Source organism: Petromyzon marinus, chromosome 22 (assembly GCF_048934315.1).
Source record: "Petromyzon marinus isolate PM22_M1 ecotype Great Lakes invasive population chromosome 22, UKy_Petmar_22M1.pri1.0, whole genome shotgun sequence".
NCBI classification, from domain to species: Eukaryota; Metazoa; Chordata; class Hyperoartia; order Petromyzontiformes; family Petromyzontidae; genus Petromyzon; species Petromyzon marinus.
Genome location: NC_133688.1, coordinates 16,972,736 through 16,978,870, shown reverse-complemented (window position 1 = coordinate 16,978,870; position 6,135 = coordinate 16,972,736).

The following is a 6,135-nucleotide window of genomic DNA, read 5'->3' as shown; positions in this document are numbered from 1 at the left end:
GAGCCGATGGAACGAGCCTTATCCGGAAGAGATCTTCCTGAACTGGAAGATTTCTTCCAACGCTGGAAGAAGGCTTCCTAAACTGGAATATTTATTCCTATAACTGGAAGATTACTTCCTAAAGTCCTACGTCTTCCGGAAGAACTCTTCTAGAAGCTGATGGAACTTTAGTATTGTGAAGGCAATGTACGAACCGATCATGAGCTAACTAACATAATATGAATTTCGATTTAAAGCTTTCGTGACTGCAGGGATTCATATTCTTGGTAAAGTCACGTAGAAAGGAAATAATTGTATTATTTCCCTTCTACGTGACTTTACCGAAAGAACCAAGAATATAACATAATAGAACTAACATAATATAACTAACATAATTTAAGGCGAATTTGTCTGCTCACTTGTTATGTTAATGTGCTTATATTCAGCAATCCTCTGCAAAGTGTTGCTGTTTATTTCGTGTTAGGGGCCGTCCATAAATGACGTCACGCGATTTTGGTCGATTTTTTACCCCCCCCCCCTTCGTCACACGGCGTCACAAAAAGTCAGACTCCACCTTAAATATGACGTCACAAAGCTCTGCCCCCCCCCCCCCCCCATAAAAAACAAAAAAAACATGCTTCAAATCGCTTTAAACTATTGTCATTGTAATGCGTATTTAATGTGGCGTTGCACTCTGATGTTGTAGGAGAAAACATTTATTAAAAGTCTAATTAAGTAGAACATTTAGATTTAAAGCTTTCGTGACTGCAGGGATTCATATTCTTGGTTCTTTCGGTAAAGTCACGTAGAAAGGAAACAATAAAATAATAAAAATATAAAACAATAAAATTCTCACGACGTTTCGACTGCAATACAAGCAATCATCATCAGGTGTGAAAACCACAGCATAAACATTTGAAAAAAGTGGCGTTTTTTTAAGGTTAGCACCACGGAGAGCGATTTGACAGTTTGTTCAGATGGACGAGTCCATCTATGTTCGGAAAAGAGGAGGGGGGGAGACAAAAATAATGGATGCGGTCTGAAAGCCACCTTAAGCGTGATCAATCAATTAAGACCCGAAATGGTTTATCAAATCCTTAGTAGTTACATTGGAGAACCAAACGACATGTCTCAGACCGCATTCGTGAACACAAAACAGACCTAAAACGGTAGGACCAACACCTCGGCCGTGGCAGATCACTGTTATAATTCAGTAGGCTCACATGACATTGACTTCTCCAAGACAGAGGTTCTTTGCAAGACATCTGGCTACCATGAGAGATTCGTTCATGAGGCTATCCACATATACAAACACAGAGACAATTTCAACCGAGAAGATGGATTCTGGCTTAGCAATAATTGGAAGGATTTGATAAACCATTTCGGGTCTTAATTGATTCCTTACTAGTGTAGTGGGGTAAAAGATACGCATGGGTAAATTGGCCACATACAGTACATACAGACATACAAGCAGGTGGTGGAGTCACGGGTGGCGTAAACAAACCGAAGTAATTAAAGGAGTCATGGCACGAGGGCTGTGATTGGTCGAGAGGCTGTTAGCGTTAAGTGGTGGCGTCGCGAAGTCTGGACCGTTGGACAGGTGCGAGCTGGCAGGAAAATGCCAGCGAGCCACGTGGCAATTAATTAATGTTGATTGGAAATTGGATAAAACGCTAGGTGATTTGGACGGGGAGTTGAGTTGTTGTTAGGAAAGTTGTTGGCGAGAGGTGGAGAGATGCGAAGAGGAGAGCCGGCAAATGTTAGGGAAGAATAGATTGAGAGCCGAACCCAAAGGACAGTAAATAGCGATAGGGAGAGTTAGCGTTAGCAGAGAGGTAGTTACGGGGGAGATAGGTACAGGGAAAATTATAGATAGAGTCACTGATTGTGCGGAGATAGATAGGGTCACTGTGTGTGAATAGACAGAGAAGTCACTGTGCGTGCGGAGATAGATAAAGTCACTGCGTGTGAAGAGATAGACGAAACACTGTGTGTGAGGAGATAGATAAGTCACTGCGTGTGAAGAGATAGACGAAACACTGTGTGTGAGGAGATAGAGAGAGAACCACTGTGTGTGGGAGGAGTATGAGCGGACGGTGCTGAGGGGAATCGGAGTGTCCGAGTTGGCGGAGGGCGAAGAGGAGAATTACCGTGTGTGTGTGTGAAACTATACTGTGTGTGTGTGAAACTATATAGTGTGTGTGTGTGAAACTATATAGTGTGTGTGTGTGTGCGGAACGATGGAAATAAAAGTGACGGTGGAGGAAAGGCGGTTGCCGTCCGAGTGAATTCACGGCACTACGCTAGTACAGCACACCGGTGTGTTGGAGAACAAATCGACGTTTACAATCCAAGTACGACATTTCGCCAGCAATTAAAACTAGCTTCATGTTGCGGATAGCCAGATTTGTGGAGAATCCTCCTGTTTTGTTCCTTAAATAGAGGGATGTGATGCCATTACTTGTGAGCCATTTTCACGCAAAGGGAGGGGGTTTAATGAATGCATAGAAATTACAATATGTATCCATTGCCGGTTGGGTTATTCATATGGTAATCAAGGTAGTTAAATTTTGACTTAAAATTTTCGTGACTGCAGGAATTCATATTCTTGGTTCTTTCGGTAAAGTTACGTAGTTAGAAAATAAAATAATCAAATAAAATTTAAATAAAAATAAAAGCAAAAAACCCACGACGTTTCGATCGCAACACAAGCGGTCTTCATCAGGCGGAGAGAAAAGAGGGCAAGCCTCCAAATGCAACTGCTCATAATGGTTTCCAAAGTAAGTGGGCAGGGGACGAGAGTTGGGGCAGGAGAGCTTGTGCAGCGTCCACAACATGGGCGGGGCAGCCAGTCAGACAATGGGGGGGGGGAAGAAGGGGGTAGGGATAGGGAGAGAGGGGGGGTAGAGATAGGGGGAGAGAGTGGGGGTAGAGTAGACAATGGGGGAGTTGGGAGGAGGACTGTGCGTACACAGCATGGGCGGGGAGACAATGGGGGGAAGGAAGGGGGTAGAGATAGGGGGACAGAGAGCGGGGGGGGGGGGGTAGAGATAGGGGGAGGGAGGGGGTAGAGATAAAGGTGGAGCTGAAGGCGAGGGCGCAGTCCAAGTGTGTTAGACAATGGGGGGAGGAATAGGGTAGAGATAGGGGGGAGAGAGAGGGGGGGATAGAGAGAGGGGGGGTAGAGATGGGGGGGGGGGGGCATTGCACCTGGCTACACACATCCACACTGCTGATGGTGGAGATTGACAAGAAAACACAAATCAAGTCATGACCCAAAGTGGTTGATGACATCTTTCCAATGATTGCTGAGTTTAAAACCATCGTCTCGGTTCAAATTGTTTCTGTCTGTATATATGGATGGCTTCGTGAACGACTGGCTAGCAACTGGCTATCAACAAAGATTCACCTATTGTGGAAAGGTGATTTCTATAAACAAAACGAGGAGAAGCAATTGACTCTCCCTTGTCTCCTGTGATTGCGAATTTGTACATGGAAGATTTTTCAGCAAAAGCAATCGCTTCAAGCACACTAAAACTCTCTGCTTGGTATAGATATGTGGATGAAACATTGGTGGCCTGGCCATACGGCAAATACAATTAACGAAATTCCAAATCATCTCAACTCGCAAAACCCGTCCATACAGTTCACCATGGAAGTTGACCGAACTCTCCCATTTCTGGATATTCTGCTCTAGCGGCCGAAATGGTAAAATAACACACAGCTTTTACCGAAAGAAAACACACATTGAAGCCTATCTGAATGCAGAGTTACACCATCACCCCGCACAGAAATCCTCTCTCATCAAGACGCTCATACATCGGGCTAAGAAAGTGTCAGATGGTGATAGTTTGAGAAGTGAAATTAAACATGTTAAAGCAGCGCTGCAATTGCACGGTTACAACGATGCACGAATCAACAGGGCACTGAATGCCAAAACCAAGTCGAATAACACGAGAGTTGAAACTGACCAAGTAGTTAAACCTATTAAAATACCCTACATTGCGGGAGTAACTGATAAACTAGCCATATTTTTGTAAAAAAACAAAACATCCGTGTCAGATTTGGCACGGGACATAAAATACAGAAATTAATATCTGGTTCTTAAGATGTATTACCGAAGCTATCAACAGAAGGTGTGTACCGGATTAACTGCACTTGTGGCAAATGCTATGTTGGGCAGACAGGACGAATGATCAGCATGAGACTAAAAGAACACCAACGGAATATAAAATACTCCCAAACACAACTGTCGGCAGTGGCAGAACACGCGTGCCAACAAGGACACTCAATTGATTTTGATAATGTTGAAGTTCTGTGCAGAACTAGTTACCACTGGCCAAGACTAATTATAGAATCTATCGTAGTAGAGATACTTTTTTTTAACCGTTCAGATAGCTACAGGCTTAGTGCTGCTTGGAAGCGAATCATAAAATAATACATTGTTTTAAATGCATGCCCTTACAGGTCACCATTCGTCAATGGGGATTACCTGGACGCAGACAATGACGCAAATGACAGGGATACAAGAACAATGTGCTTGCATAATGTGCATGGACAATGTACCAGCAATGGATACCCATTGCAATTTAAGTGCATTAAAGAATCCCCCTCCCCACCCCTTCGCGTGTGAAGGGCTCACAAGTGATGTAATCACATCTATCCCTCTATTTAAAAAAAAACGCAACAGGAGGATTTCTCCACAAATCTGCCTGTCCACCTGATGATGCTAGTTGTGATTACTGCCTTAATGTCGTACTCAGATTGTAAATATTGTGAAATTTTCTCCCCAACACACTGGTGCTGTACTCGTAATGAATTGACATGTTCTGTTTACTTGACAACTTTACTAATTGGCCGTGTCGGGTGGTGGCGGGTTTAACGACACATTTATATTCACACGATCTAACCCCATAAAACCTAGATTATGGATTTAGCAGTAAACCCGCATGGGTTTCAAGGAAGCCAATAACAGCAACGAATCTTCGAACCGGTTCTGGGACTTCCCTAGGTCGATTCAGCCTCAAATGAGTACCTGGTGCAATGTGTATACAAAGGCGGCCGTGCGTGATGCTGGCCACCCACCCCCTCAAAATATTCAGTTTGGTGTTTTAACACCTTAACACCTGTTTTATTGCCAGAAAGGGTCAAACCTATTCTTATAATAAGCTCTGAATTCATCTCCATATATTTAAAAGGCAAAGTTGTGAATATGTGTGTCTGTTCAAAATGTTTAGCGTACTTCCCGACATGCAACAAACTGGAAATTTGCCATGTGGGTACTTTCCAGACTGTACACCATGCAACATTATAAAAATACACTTTTGTTTTTTTTTTGGGGGGGGAGCTCAATAATGCATTTATTTTTTGCACGGCAAGTGAGCTGTGACGTCAAATCTGTCACGTGACCCGCGCATGTGGAAGCGTAACGCATTGTAGTGTAGCGATTAGCACGCCCCACTCCGAACCCGGCGACCCGAGTTCGATTCCCGCTCACGGCCACCACCAGTGACGATTATTTTAACCTGTCCTGGGCCTCCCCTAGGTCGACTCAGCCTCAAACGACTAACTGCTGTGGTGTGTGAACATCGCCACTGGGGAGACAAAGGCGGCCGGGCGTGGTGGATCCAAGTCCCGGGCGAAGCCGGGTAGTACAGCTAGTCTATAATAAAGTGGGCACTGATAATGGGTTGACAGGTAGGTATTTTAATAAGGTAAAGGCGCAGCCCTGAAATGTCGTGCTGGTTATAGAGGCCCCCACTCGAGGGAGCTCTGGAGGGTATGTTGGCCTGCTCGTCCATGCTGGCCATGGGTGGGAGTATCCATACGTTGACCTTTGACCTTCCAATCCACTTATGGTCGGCAATTTATATTGCAGAGACAGAATGGCTGAAGAAACGTGTCCGTTCTACCAAAGACTGAATCGGTGACCTCTGGATTACAAGTCCAGTGTGCTAACCATTTCACAACAGCTACATCCTTAACCTTTAATACTAATGATTGTAAACCTCATCAAGAATTAAACACTCACAAATGATGGAGGGGGGAATACAAGCTTAAGGTTATGATCTCACATTGCGTTCAAAAAGTCACCTTTTAAAATGCAACCCAGTACGTTTAGGAGGTATTTAAAAAAAAAACACGAAGACATTTCAA